At 39.0% G+C, this 15,204-nt stretch overlaps 1 protein-coding gene across 7 annotated transcripts in view; it reads right to left on the bottom strand.

Moving 5' to 3' along the window:
- LOC109052306 (sickle tail protein-like) overlaps positions 1–15,204 on the bottom strand; it is a 132,872-nt gene that overhangs the window by 66,676 nt on the left and 50,992 nt on the right. The window contains exon 1 of one of the 7 annotated variants that reach the window (XM_042714194.1): positions 1,062–1,648. The exons of the other annotated variants lie outside the window; for them this stretch is intronic. The gene's annotated coding sequence lies outside the window, so the exon portion shown is untranslated. Of the gene's footprint in view, positions 1–1,061; positions 1,649–15,204 lie in introns of those variants that run through there. 7 annotated transcript variants of the gene reach the window in all.

Below are 15,204 nucleotides of genomic sequence, written 5' to 3'. Positions count from 1 at the left end.
ACAGATCCAGAAGCTTCCTCATCCTAAAACTAAAGTTCCAGCTATCAGCACTACTGAATCTTACTCAAATTTATATCCAGCATCTCTGGACAACCAACTTTGAGAGAAAAGCTTTGATACTCCTTCCAGGCATGCATGGGATGCGGCCCAAGACCTCCAGATGCAAATCTACTTAAACACCACGGAGGGAGAAACTCGGAAAAGTTGTCATAACCCAGAAGAATTCTGGCTGCGGACATTACTCTGAAACCAATGAGTTCAGATTTCACTTGATTATAAATAAAGTCAACGCCATCTGAATAATTTGCAGCTGACAGGCATGGAACGGGATCTCCTGAGATGGTCATAAAACATGTTTACAAATCTAAGGAAAGAAGTGTAAATAATCATGAAGGCCAGTGATGGGTTACAATGGAACGGCGACAGGGTGGTAAGAGGGAATTCTCAACAGGAATGCGTTGTCACAAACAGTATGTTTGTATATTTGTGTGCATGCTATAAAACCACAGTTCTGTGGTTGCACAATGATAGATAGAGTTCTCAATGACAGATGAGTCGTTACTCTCCAAGTAAACACGCAAACCACAATGATGCCATGTTTGGTCAAAACTAAACTTTCCTTTCTAAAGGAGAAAGAATCGAATGCACATGGTGCACGTAAAAAGTTTCACACCTAAACAAATTTGTATTTGATCTAAGAACAATCTACAAAAAGAGCTGACCATGATGCATGTCAAATGTTTCCCAAAACATTTCAGAGAACCTCACTATGCACAAATGCCTTCATAACCTTCCCTTATATATGATGATAAAATATAAGAAGGCAAGGGGAAGAACACTATAAACTTGCTGAATTGAAAAAGTAATGGATACGGCACTAAGGATGCAGAGGTTTGGCTGTGGAGTCGACATTTGTGTTTTAATTACACTCTAAACATGCCTAAAAACTTAGGGGGAAAAAAAGGTTTTTAATATGCTACAGAGGAGAAGTGAAACTGAACGATGTTTTAAATATCCCTTTAAGTATGGAGAAAGAGAAATAGAGAGGTTGTGTTACTCACCCTATTTGCCCTGTCCAGGATCATACATCCAAACAACAACTAAAGCGTGAACAAGGGAGCAAGAGAGATTGAGACCACTCCGCCTGCTGCTGCGGCAAGGAAAGTTTTTCTCCTCGTTGTAACGCTGCTCCTGTTCTCCAAACCCTACAACTCTCTCTATTGCTGACACTTCCTGTGCTGTCCCTTTACACCAACTCAAATCACTCCCCCAGACTCAGCCAAGGAGCTTTGTTTAGACAGGACGTGTTGTGTGAGCGTGTGTGTTTTCGATTGTGTGTCATGATGAATGCGGTTTTTGTAACTCTCTTGGCACACCCTCGAGCCTGGATCACCTCACTGCAATAAAAAAAGAGGGGAATGGAGAACTTAGAGAAGAAATGAAAAGGAGATATGTGACAGAGAGAAAGAAAGAGCCACTGATGAAGAGTTTAGTGAGTGAGAGAGAATCCATTATGCTAAATCAAAACATGTGGAGGACTTCCTGCTATGGAGCCCCCTGTGACACAAACTTGAGGGCCACATGTGTACATGCGTCTGTGAATTTAGAGCTTCCTCTCAAAATCCCTCAGTTTGCTGTTAGAATCAGAGCCAGGTTTCAGTCTTCAGTGAGGTCTTAAGTTAGTACAACAAAACATCACCTTAACACAATAGATTTGTCCCAAAACCTACTAAGCATTGCATACTGGCTACATAGTCAGCTGTCTTCTAAGACAACACTCTAACTGTCATAGATTATCATAATAGAGCAATTTGGATTGCTCAACTTAGGGGGTATGTCCATGTACTGCATAAACAGCATAAAACTCAAGCTGAAATAGATTTCAATAATTGTTTTTTAAATAAAAATAAAAGCACAATACTAGTGATGCACCGAAATTTTAGCAACCTAAAAAAAAAGGATATGTTACAATAGGTAAATATGTCAGCAGTCTGGACAAATTAGTTGTCACCAAAAATTATTCTAGAGTAGCAATATGTAAATTTGTTCAGCTGAAGTATCGAGAGGCGGGTCATTGCCAAATAATTTTTCTACGAGTGTTTTATCACCTGTAAGCAGGGACACCTGAAAGGGGGTAATAGTGGAACTGAGTAACAGGGGCCCCATGACAAGTGAACCTGATTTTGCATTCGTGAACTACAAACCACCCCCACCCCCCACTGAACGTGATCTTGCAATCGTGTACATATTAAATGTAATTGTGCAATTGCAAACCCTACCCACCCACATAATGTGATTTTGAGGGGGCCCCATAGCAGATTCAGTGCACAGGGCCCAGAATTCTTAGCGACTGCTCTGCCTGTAAACATGATATTTTGAACAGGATATCAAGTAAATTTACACAATTACCCACATTTTTTAATTGAAATCTTCAACTTTGGTTTTGGTATAAAAAAAATTGGTGCCTCACTTATCAATATATTAAAAAGCAAAATAACTATTGTGCAAAAAAAAATACATTTCTTAATACATTTAACAATTTATATCAATATTTTTCACTACTGAATGAATTTGAGTTTGTTGCAATGCTTTCTGGGATCGCTTTCGCTCTAAAAGCTGCATGTGATGCTTAGCTAATAGCATGACACTCAAAGCATAAAGCATTAGCACATATATTGTATAAAATAATAGATTTCTAATGCCACTGAATTATTATTATTATTATTATTATTATTATTATTATTATTTTCATTTCTGTATGAATTTTCTCTGAATTTGAGCTTGTCGAAATGCATTGTGGGATTGCAATGGTGCTTTAGAATTTGCCTAAAATGAGGTAGCTAAGAATGCAGCATAATAAAGATAGCAAGCCTTCATGTTGAGAGCTCCTTAAAATGCTGCCTACATACATAGGTAGCTCATTATGTTTTGAAACAGAGCACATGTCTGGATTGTTTATGTATGTATGTGCGAGTATGAGGGTGTGCGTGTTCAACTCATTGGCATTGCGTGTCATTGGCAGACAAACAAAAAGAGGGGAGGAGTGAAGAAGGAATGAAAGGCGGATGGTAAATAGTGGAAAAGACATAACTGTCCTTGGTTATCTGCAAAACTCAGAACACTCAGGAAATGCTGACAACCTCAGCCCTGCCCCCAAACACTCATGCACATACTAAAACAAACACACACACACACACTTAAGCCTGGATACAAAGTCATGTGGATGTCAAGAGGCGCTCGTATATGGTACACTTGTGTGCTTCCGCAAACACAACAAACATAATGAGAAGAGTGTGTTGTCAGCAACAGTACAAATAAAAAACAAAAAATAAAAAAATAAAATAAAACGTTCATGCTTTTAGTGTATGGTATAAATATGCAAACTGGGCTGTAGCATCTGCAATATTCTGTTCTTCATACGAACACACTCTATACTTCCCTACAGCCCCTTTCTGTGCAGTAATTTAGAACATGCCTGCTAAAACAGACTATATCCAATTTATTCTCACTATATGAGATAAATCATTGAGTGTCATGAAAAATTTATATGGTAGAGGGTTTAGAAGTGCAAACTGACAGCAAGAGGGCTTAGATGAATTAGAATCTGCTGACAAAAACAAACCCGTAAACATACACAACTATTTTACCTCTCACTCTCTCACACACTCTCTCTTCACATCAGCATTCAAAAAACACACCACACACTACAGAGAACTCACCTATAAACACCATAGACCCAGAGAACTTGGCTGTGGTGGTCAAGAACAAGCACAAGACAAGCTGAGAGCAAACAGGCAGAGAGCTGTCTAAAGCACACAATATATTTAATTCTTTGTATTCTGTTGGTGATCTGACAGCCAAGTGGGTCTGTCTGTTTAGGAGCACAATATGTATGCAGATTACTTCTCCTTAACTTACAGTCAGTACTTGTATTGTATAAAGTGCTGAATGATGTAGCATTTTTACTTAAATTTGGGTCTGTATTTTTATTGTATAAAGTGCTGAATGATGTAGCATGATGGTGTTGTATGTGAGGGGATATTTATGTTTGGAAAATACTATTTAATAAAGGGGATGTTATTATTATTATTCTTCAATATTTAATATTAACATTAAAACATCTAACTGAGTGTATTTTAAGCCTGGTTTATAATTAAAGGTATACAGTACCATATTAAAGTATTTACATACAGATCGATCTATTAAATCATAAACATATACACTACTATTCAAAAGTTTGGGGTCAGTAAGGTTTTTTAATTTTTTTGAAAGAAATCTCTTATGCTCATCAAGACTGCAATTATTTGATCAAAACCAGTAAAACAGCAATATTCTGGATATATATATATATATATTATATATATATATATATATATATATATATAGTATTAGAAATCTTTTGTAATATTATAAATGTATTCACTGTCACTTTTGATTAATTTAATGCGCCCTTGCTAAATAAAAGTATTAACAGAACAGCAAAAGTTAATTAGAGGTGCATATCTGTGTGTGTGCAAAGGATTGAGCTGGAACACAATGAAAGAGAGAGAGATAAAGAAAAAGGGGTGAAGAGTTTTTTTAATATATAGCCATACTTTAAATCAATAAAACAAAAATGAAGGGAAGAACCATCCTGTGATGTCAGGAAATGAGGGCTGTTTAAACTTGCTCTAAAATCCATGTTAAAACCCTTACATCAAATTCACACGGACACAAATTCAGATGAACTGCAGTGATTACTTCCAGCATTCCCGGCCACTGAAGATGCTCTAAAACATCACTTTACTACAGGCTACAAAAAGAGCTAACAGGAAAACAGAAACAAAAAACATAGACAATGACAGCTTTTCATATGATGAGATCTGATTGTCAGTCCAGGAAGGCCCTCAGATTAACTATAACTCTGCAATGTTGAGTTTTTCCTTTAATTGTGATCAACATTCCATGATCCTCTGTCTCTCCGTGAGCCTGAAGGAATTCAGAGTAAGATGAGACGAGATGATTGGTCTGGCTGTCTGACTGATGATATCATAATGGCTGAACTCATTTCATTTCCTGAGTCTGATTATGGGGACTTTTATCAAATTCTAATATGCGCAAAGGTAGTTGCTGACTTGTTAACCTAAAATGAGAAAATAACTTCTTTCTACCCTGCACACAGACAATAGTAGACATGAAGGAGCTATAGTTATAATATACTTATAATCAGTGCCTTTTACACAAATAATGTATGATTTTGTTTTTATATATATTTGTACATGTACATGGGAGTTTGAATAGGCATGATGCTTCTGGGGGCAGTTGTTGTCTCTCTCTCTCTCTCTCTCTCTCACACACACACACACACACCCACACACACACACACACACTTACACACCTCATATAACAGATTATGCTCCATATAATGTTTTATTCTTTAATTATTCTCTGTGTGTGTGTGTGTGTGTGTGTGTGTGTGTGTGTGTGTGTGTGTGTGTGTGTGTGTGTGTGTGTGTGTGAGTGTGTTGGGGTAAGGAGAGATGAAGATATGCTTTGTCACGACTGCCTAAATGGAAAATACTGTCTTGGTTAACTCTCTACATATAATATTTCCAAAATAATTCTGACATTGAAATAAGAGTGATGATGAAGATGGGGGTAAAAAAGAAAGAAAGAAAGAAAGTAAACCAGGTGAAGTAGTGAGGAAAGGGAGTATGGCACTACCATTCAAATATTTTTATTCAGTAAGAGTATTTTTTAAAAGAAATTAATATTTTTATTCTGCAAGGATGCATTCAATTGATCAGAATTTAGGGTAAAGACTTTCACAATTTTACAAAAGATTTATATTTCAAATAAATGTTATTTTTAGAACTTTCTATTAATTAAACAAACGTGAAAAAGGTATCATAGTTTCCACAAAAATACTAAGCAGCACAAACTTTTTTTCAACATTGATAATAATTATAATTATAAAATGTTTTGTGAGCAGCAAATCATATTAGAATGATTTCTGAAGGATCATGTGACACTGAAAACTGGACTTATGGCTGCTGAAAACTCAGCTTCGCCAACAGGAATGTATTAAAATAAATAAAAATAGAAAACAGCAATTTTTATTTGTTTTAAATGTATTTTAATCAAAAAAAAAAAAAAAAAAAAAAATGCAGCCTTGGTCAACATTAGAGGCTTTTGTTGCAGAAAACTCTTACCAGTCTCAAACTTCTAAAGGCAGTGTAGGTGATTTGGTTCAGTAACATTTTTTGTTATGCTGGTTAGTGTTGCTTTCGTCAACGAAAATTATGACTAAATATCGTCGTCAACGAACCTTTATCACATGACGAAAACGAGACGAGACCGAGCGGCAACCTTCCACTCTCTCTCATGAAGCCAACAAGGAAGTGACTAAAACTGTCTAAATGACTAAATGTGGTTTACAAAATAAAAACTATACTAAAATGTCTCTTCAATTTCGAAAATGAGACGAAACAAAATGTTATAACGTTATTTAGTCTCGTTTAGTCGCGTTATTATTATTTTGCAGTATTTCTGTTTCCTGTGTCTCACTTCAAGGGCTGCATCAGGTCGCACTGCGCAGATGCAGTCAACATCACTTCCTCAAAGCCCACTCGCGGCATTATTTAGAAGACGACAACAAACAAAGTTAAGTAGGATAGAAAATTCCCAAAGTGAAGTATAGCAGGTATATATATAGTAGGTGGCAGCATGCACCTTTAACGCTGGTCTGTAACCCGCCATAAAACTAAAAGAAGAAGAAGAAAGTTAAGCGGGATTTATACTTTTATACTTATTTATATTTATACTTTCGCCTGGCTCCGCTGACTGCGAGTGCACCTTCCCAAACAGACGAGGCCTCTACACTTGTCGAGTTTGCCATTGTACTATTCTTTGAAACGACAGAGGACCGATGAGGAGTAATTGTCCTCTAAAACCGTCGGGAATCACCGGTGAGAAGAAGTCATTTGCCAGTACAAGTCTTGTGATGAATGAGTTGATGAATTAATAATTTCTTTATGTACAATCTTAAACTATGGGCTGTATTTCGCATCAAACACAAGACAACTGTAAGTAAATAGTGTATAATTAATATCTAAATGAATTCTTATTCTATTTTATCCATTAAAAATAAAACGTACTTCAAATAAGAAGCGTTGGACAAACTATGCAAAAAAAAAAAAAAAAAAACCTTTTCTGTCAAAAAGCACCTTATGGAGTTTGAACTTCACATTAAACTGCTTCTGTTTTACACAAACTCCGGCACATATGTATATGTCCGACTAGAATCGCCCTGAACTCCTGCATGTTCGAATGCGGAGCTATGCGAAAAGTTACAAAAAATGCTGTGCATTCCGCCATGTGAAATGAGTTTGCGCGTACTCAAAGCGAACTTCCGGCAACACCGCGATGACGTCATATTTTCCACGCTCACCCAAGTGAACTTGTGGATGTGTTGAGTATACATCAGCCTTGACACAGATAAAGGGACCGATGGCTGGCCAGCCGGGGTTCGTCTTTGGGAGAAAAATTTGCAGATTTTTTTTTATTTATTTTATTTTATTTATTGTTTTTATTTAAATTTATTTGTGTGTACTTCTAACATGTTTAGTTGGTAAAATAAATGTTGTAAATTATATTGTTAATAATAACATATAATAAGATAACCTTGTCTGAAATGGGTTTGGCTAAAAGAAAATTTTGGTTTTGTCTATACTTCTTGTACTATATTGACTGGGTTAAATAGAATGGCATTACTAAAAAGAGACTAAAATACAATTTTCATTGACTAAAACTAGACTAAATGTCATCAGTTTTCGTTGACTAAAACTAGACTAGACTAAAAAAAGAGTATGAACGTGACTAAAACTAATAAAAACTAAAATGACAGCTTCACACAAAGACTAGACTAAAACTAAAATTAAAACAACACTAATCCTGGCTGAAGTTTGAAAGTCTTTTCGATTGCAGTTAGTAATTTATGTGTTAAGTGGTGAAATTATATGTATTTACTGTATATTGTCTGAAGGAGCAGGACCATAAAATGTTCGTCCAATCATATCCCTCGGTCCGAGGGCTACGACACACACCCTGCTTGCACAGACATGATACTTCATCAGCACATTCCATTACACTATTGCAGACTGAGCGAGAATTGAAGGCATTATTTTTGTAATATTATGCATTTTGTACTGTAATGTTTTCTCAACAGTGAATGAGACATGAGGTTCTGAGCCGTCTCTCATCATGTTGCTGGTTAGCCTCTGGTCAGCCTGTGCTCGATCATGTATTTTGGAAGAGGTGTGGATTTGGAGAGTGATTTGCAGGGAGGGTGGGATCTTATACTTTCAAAGCTACCTTGCTATTGCTAGCTTCTCCGAAACTGCCTACCCTACCTTTAAATGATAGTGTACACTAAAACTATACATGCTATAATTTAGAGAAGGTATAAGAAGGAGAAGTATAGATTGGAAGGGTCTGCTATTAGCTGGTCTGCAAAGCTGCAGCTGTGTATATGGTTTTAGTCAAACAAAGTTTTATGTGATTTAAAGGTAAAAAATAATTATTGTTATTTAAAAAATAATGATTGTTTTTCAGATATCCCAAACACACTCATGCTCCCAAACAATTTCTGTTTTTATGAGAAGCACACATCAACAGGCAACAAAAAACCCTGAGTTTGTTACAGAGAAACTAATAATGCATATTAAAGCATAATAAGATGACTTTTAAAACAGATGAAACACTGACCAAACAAATGACTGACTCATAGTTTAATAAACACACAGGCCTCTGCCAATTGCAGAAATCTGCCCTGTAGACTAAGTATCCCAACTACCTAATGGCATGAGTAAAACACACACACACACACACACACACACTAGTCTTATTATCACAAATACATAATGGCATGAGTAAAACACACACACACACACACACACACACAGTCAAACTCTTAGTCTTAGTAAAGATTCCACATCCAATCACCTAAACACACATCTTTCAGTTCCTTTTATGGAGACTGTTGTTAATGTTTCAGTCACTGGCTCAATAGATGTTGGAGAGCTTTAGATGAGCATGTGCTGATTTATAACAGCATGAATCTACACGCTGTCTTACCTTGTATATCAGCTCTGCTTGGTTCTTCAGTAAATCAAAGTGGCGAACAACTGCGGCCAGACAAATCACCCTCAGGCCAGCCATGAAATTCACCAATCAACATCAGGTACCATCTTAAAACCACTTATCATCATTATATGGATTGCACTGACGCCACTTCACCTCTCAGCCCAGCCGAATTCAACAGGTGCTTGTCAGCACATCCCGTGTGAAAATAAAGTGCACTTAATTGTATTAAATATGCACTTTAAATCCTCAAGTATATTTTTAAAAAGATGTATGAGCAGAAAATATTGAAATAAAAGGCCACTTAAGTGTAATGTTTCTTAACACACTTAAGTACACTTTTAAAAAGTGAACTTTGTAACAATGTCAAATTACACATTTTGCTTTAAAGTATATTATTCTATCTATCTAGAAAAGTATAGAGTATATAGTAAAAAGTATATAGTACTTCTGTAATACGTACACTTTATGTAAGCTAAAGTGTACTTTCTTTTCAAAAGGAATGCTGCGGGGTATTAAATGATCATCACTGTCTTTGTTGCAGCCATTATTGAGCTGAATTTCTAGTCTGTCTGTAGCAATAACTGCTTGATATTTCATCAATAAAAAATGTACTATAATGTAATTTTTTTACAATAAAGTAAGAAGATAAGTCCACCTAGGACTCAAGGTAGCTGTTGTGATGCCTGAGCAAATAAAAATGTATAATACAGTAGGCCTATGTATAAAAACATACGTTTGAACATTTGCAGGGATCTCCAACCCTGCTACTGGAGTGCTTATGTCCTGCAGACTTCAGTTCTTGCCTGCTTTAAACATCTCAGCTGGTTTGGATGTGTATAATTAGGTTGGAACTGAAATCTGGAGGACAGCAGCTCTCCAGGAGCATGGTAGGCTAGCTACCACCCTTACCAAAAAGTAGTATACTTCAAGTTTATTTTATTAAGTATACTTAAGTAAAGTTCAAGTATATTTAGACTTTTTGTAAGTATAAGTCAAGTATACTTAAATGTCATTTTAAGTATATTTCTGAGAAGTACATAAAGCCCATTTCTGAGAAGTACATAAAAAGTAAACTAAAAGCATACTTTCCTATTTTTAGTTTAAAAGAAGTATACTAATAGCACACTTGAATAAACTTCTTTTTCGTAAGGGCATGCTAAGTGGTTAACAGCACGTTAAGTGAAGTGAAGTGACATACAGCCAAGTATGGTGACCCATACTCAGAATTCGTGCTCTGTATTTAACCCATCTAAAGTGCACACACACACCGTGAACACACACCCGGAGCAGTGGGCAGCCATTTATGGTGCAGCGCCCGGGGAGCAGTTGGGGGTTCGGTGCCTTGCTCAAGGGCACCTAAGTTGTGGTACTGCCGGCCCAAGGCTCGAACCCACAACCTTAGGGTTAGGAGTCAAACTCTCTAACCATTAGGCCACAACTTCCCCATATGCTACTTAACTGAGTTGCTAGCTTGCAAAAACTGGCTAAAAAGGCTAAAAAGAATTAAACTGAATTTAAATATTTCACAATCTAGCACTATAAAGTTCTTTCACCAAATAAAATCACTTTGGAATCCTAAGAAAACTCACTGGATTGATTATGGCACTTACTACTCCTTCAGCCATGACTAAATTAAACTGAAATTGATCAAAACATGGTGTAGAAGTAGCAGATGCAGATGCAAAATAATGCGATCATCAAACATTAAATAGCATGGGGTGTTTGGGGGTGTTTGATAATCAGTTCGAATCGGATCTGGATGCAGTCTTTTACAAAAACACAATTTTCTCAGCTTTTTGATCAAAATGTTGCTGTTTTTATTATACTTACCTATATTCAAGTGTGCACGATTTTCAGATATTTATACAACAAAATATTCTGGAAGCCATGAAATTTTTGTGAAAATGATCAAAAATGCTGGTGGCGGCTTGCAACTTTTGAAAAAACGCTTGCAGGAAAAGAGTGAAATTTATTAGGGAGGGAAAGTGATTGGGATGCAAAGAAAAACAGATTCAAACCGTAATCTCCCACATGAGCACCAGGGCTCAACATGTCTGAAGCATAACCACTGCATCTCCAACAAGAACTGCTTTATTTCAGGTTAGATTAGCTGTAGTCTAATTCAACAGATAGAGTGTGGAATATTTTGATAAACCTGAAGGAAATTCTAAAACTTTTCCATGGCTTTAGAAATTCAGTGCATGTATACAATGCTTTGCCTCTCACCTTTAAAACCTTCCCTTTTTTCTTGCTCCATTTCCTTGTGTTTCTATTTCACCGGTCTCTCTGTACAAGGTGCATAGCCATCAGAATGAAGAGAACAGAGATGAAGAAAACGGAAAAGAAACAGTGTGCGCACACAACCCACACTCAGTGCCAACGCTTCAGGAAATCCCTTCATCTTTTCATCCTTGCTTAACCACTCTTTTCTTGAAACAAGTAGTCTCTTTAGGAGATGGTGTTCATTAGGTGTGTGCTGTGTGGTGTGTGTGTGTCTAACCCTTTTGGCTGACCCTAATAAGCAACAACACACAGCTTGCTGAATAGACTTCAAACAGAGATGCTACTTTTAATCAGCACTGAGAAAATCAGCTCACAACCTGTTCAGAGAGAAGAGGGCAAGAAAAAGCGAGGGACAGAAGGAAAGAAAGAGATAAAAGGAGGGGAAGAAAACTACAGAGGCAGACAAAAAGAAAGAATGGCAACCTCAAACAAAACAGAGTGAGCGAAAAGGCGAAGACAGAAGAAACAGCAACAGAACAAAAAGAAGACGACAAGCGCTAGAAGAATGTGAGGAACAGTCCATCTACTGCACCAGATTATGATTAAAAGTTACAATTTTCTGTCAGTTCTGCATGTGTGGGCCTCAAACCTGTCAGAGCTCATAGTCTCATAAGGCCTCTGTGGAAACTGGGGCAGAGAACACAAGATCTCCAATTAAACTGCTGCAAACTCAAGGAGAACTGACTTTATAAGATATTATTTGATTATTGATAAAAACTTGCTTGGTGACTTGGCTCTAACGTATTAGAAGGTAGTGGGCCAATAAAATATTTGGAGAATTAAGCTACACTTAAATGAATGTCATAGCATTAGATGCAAATTATCAAACCAAATTATATCTTTTATTAAATCTTTTATTCTCTGTAGCCTCCAATAAACGCTGCCTGTAAGTGCTTAGAAGCTTCTGAGACTACAGCAATCTTTGGCCATTTCTCACCCCGAAAAGCTTCCAGATCACTGATAATCTTTGGTTTTCACATTGCCACTGCTTTCTTTAAATTCAACCAAATACTTTCAATGATATTTAAATCTGGGGACTGAACAAGCCACTCAAGAACATTCTACAACCGATAAAGCATAAGTACATTCAAGCATAAGTATTTTAGTAAATTTTTCTGACCAATCAATCAAGCATAAGTACATTTGGATGGGCACTCTTGGATGGCTGTCCTGCAGGAAAGTCCATTGATCATCAAGCTTCAGTCTCTGAACTGAAAGCATCACAATTCTTCCCAAAATGTCCTGATACTTCAAAGAATTCATGATGTCCTTCATACAGTCAAGATTTCCACTTCCTGCAACAGCAAAACACCCCTTTAACCATCTCCAGGTTTGACCATAGAGATGCTATTCTTCTACTTATAAGCTTTGCCTTTTTTGCATCAGACATACTGCTGATCCACGGGTCTAAAACTTTCTCCCATGACTCCACAGGTCTATCCAAATAAATTTTAGCATGTTCAAGTTGGCCTTTTATGCTCTTCTTGATCAAGAGTGGCATTAGGCAAGATGCCTCATCATGAAGTCCATACTTGACAATAGCACTGGCAATTTTATTTATACGCCACCATTAATTACAACCCATGGTTGTCCAATGTGCTTTACAGCAAAAGAAAAAGAAAAACACAAAAACACATTTACTTAAAGAATGAGACAAAGGACAATAAGGTAGCAATAAAACACAAGGCAGCAAAACATTACTATAGTTAAGCCTTATCAAACAAATAAGTTTTAAGCTAGACTTTAAAACAGATACAGAGAGAGCAAGTCTGATTGTGATGGGTAAGTCCTGTATTGTAAGTACTGATGGGAACACTTGTCTAGTGTTATTCTTATACTCTGTTTATCTCTCGTTTCATCAGGTCATCTTGCAAGTGTCACATCCACACAAGGAGAGGAGAAGACGGGTAAGTATTTTCGTGAAGCTTTATTAGCATAGCACTATAACAGAGCAGGTAAGTGTGGTCACAGACGGTGAATCTTCAAGCACTGATCAACTGGTGAGTTCAAGTACAGAGCAAAGCCAGTACAACAAAGAGTCACTTCCCTTAATCGATGTGTCTGAATCTCCACAGAGCCACAACTACGGTCAACGAGGAGCAGGCAGAAGATCCACAAAGAATGTCCATGCAATCTTGATTCCAGCCGGTGAGTGAGTGAGTGAGGTGAGTATTTAAAAGGTGTGGTGATTGCTGGTGCAGGTGCAGGTAAGTTAGTATTCAGGTGACGGTTCACGTGGGCGGTGCATGGGAGATTGAGTGGATGGTGACTGGCAATGGTGACTGGGGCTGAGGGAACGAGCTGAGGGTGTGACACTATGACCCCCTCCACGGGTGACTCCAGGCACCCTAGAGCGGCGACGGGGACGACCACGACCTCTGGGAGCCGGGCGGTCCGGGGTGTTGTCGGTGGAACTCTTCGAGGAGAGCCGGGTCCAGGATGTCGTTGCGTGGTACCCACGACCTCTCCTCGGGACCGAACCCCTCCCAATCTATGAGGTACTCCAGGTGGCCGTTCCGCCGCCGGGAGTCGAGGATCTCTTGGACCTGGTAGATGCTGTCTCCGAGGATCTCGGGTTGGTCTGGAGGGGGGAGGCGGTTCCGGCTCTGTGGAGGAAGGAGAAACTGGATCAGTGTGACGTTTTAACAGTGAGACGTGAAACGTGGGTGAAATCCGGTAGCGTGGTGGTAGGTCCAGGCGGTAGGTGACGGGATTTATCTGGGAATGGATGGTGAACGGCCCTATGTAGCGGGGACTCAGCTTTTTGCAGGGCAGTCGGAGGCGGATATCCCGAGTGGAGAGCCCAAACCTTGTCTCCAGGTAGATAGACGGGATTAGGCGATCTGCGGCGGTTAGCGGTCTCTGTATGCCTCCGAACTGCCCGTTGGAGATGGATGTGAGCTGAGTCCCACACCCTCTCGCTCTCCTGGAACCAGTGATCTACCGCGGGCACCTCAGAGACTTCTCCTGACCAGGGAAACAGCGGTGGTTGATAGCCTAAAACACATTGAAAAGGGGTTAAGCCTGTAGTGGTTTGGCGAAGGGGAGTTTTGGGCATACTCAGCCCACGGCAGATACTGGCTCCAGGTATCCTGGTGTTGAGAGCAGTAAGTACGGAGGTACCGTGAGATTTCTTGAATCTTCCGCTCGGTCTGGCCGTTGGTCTGTGGATGATATCCAGAAGATAAACTGACGGATGTCCCGAGAAGCTGGAAAAACGCTCGCCAGACTCTGGAAATAAACTGAGGACCTCTGTCCGATACAATGTCCTCTGGAGTGCCATAATTCCGGAACACGTTGGTGAAGAGGGCTTCGGCGGTCTCGAACGCTGTGGGAAGACCTTTTAAAGGGATTAGTTTGCAGGATTTAGAAAAACGATCTACAACAACCAGAATGGTAGTGTACCCCCGTGAGGGGGGAAGGTCAGTGGCGAAATCCACCCCTAGATGGGTCCAGGGCGGCGAGGGATGGGCAGTGGTTGTAATTTACCTACGGGAAGTTGACGAGGTGTGGTGGTAACGGCGCAGACCGAGCATCCGAGGATGTACTGGGTAACGTCACGAACCATGTTCGGCCACCAGTACTTCTGCTGGAGGAGCGAGAGGGTTCGCCTGCTGCCAGGGTGTCCTGAGCCAGGTGACGTGTGCGCACTTTCCAGTAGAGGGAGTCGCTGGCTTGTGGGCACGTATATAAGACCCGTGGGAACCTCCGGAGGTGCAGGCTCCTCGAGGGTGGCGGCTCGAATTTCCTCGTCGATCTGCCAGAGGATGGGCGCGAGAAAACGGGAGGGTGGCAGAA

Source organism: Cyprinus carpio, chromosome A24 (assembly GCF_018340385.1).
Source record: "Cyprinus carpio isolate SPL01 chromosome A24, ASM1834038v1, whole genome shotgun sequence".
NCBI classification, from domain to species: domain Eukaryota; kingdom Metazoa; phylum Chordata; class Actinopteri; order Cypriniformes; family Cyprinidae; genus Cyprinus; species Cyprinus carpio.
This window is presented reverse-complemented; position numbering and strand designations above follow the sequence as displayed.